Consider the following 618-nt stretch of genomic DNA (forward strand, 5'->3'; position numbering starts at 1 on the left):
AATAAAGGCAAAGGGACCCCAACAACAAGATTTGCTTGAGGCTTAACATGCATGCTCAGAGTTATGACGGCAACCTGCCCACTGCACAACAGTGTTCCAAAGGAAAGGGCTAAGCCCCACCTGTCTTCAGGGACATCGCAACCCAGCAAGCCCAGCAATCAACTAGCCATCCGGTGGGCCAACAGCAGCACGCGGGCTGGCGGGAGTGGAATCCACTTCCTGCAGTAAACAGTGACTATCACGGGAGTTCAGAGAGGCCAAGCTTCTTTCCCAGCATGAAAGTGATTTTTTTTTTTTTTTTTTTGAGACGGGTCTGCTCTGTTGCCCAGGCTGGAGTTGCAGTGGCGCCATCTTGGCACATTCAGCCATGAACTCCTGGGCCTCAAGCCATCCTCCCGCCTCAATCTCCACAGTAGCTGGAGCAGACGGTGTGTACCACCATGCCTGAATAACTGCTTTTGTACAGACAGGGTCTCACTATGTGCCCAGGCTTGATCTCAAATTGCCTGACTGCAATTGAAACCCAAAGTGGCTGGAGATACAGTGGTGAGCCACTGGCCCAGCAAAAAAAAAAAGTGTGTTTGAGCTGAGCATGGAGGGGGAGGATTGATGAGCTCA

Source organism: Rhinopithecus roxellana, chromosome 4, assembly GCF_007565055.1.
Source record: "Rhinopithecus roxellana isolate Shanxi Qingling chromosome 4, ASM756505v1, whole genome shotgun sequence".
Classification (NCBI taxonomy): domain Eukaryota; kingdom Metazoa; phylum Chordata; class Mammalia; order Primates; family Cercopithecidae; genus Rhinopithecus; species Rhinopithecus roxellana.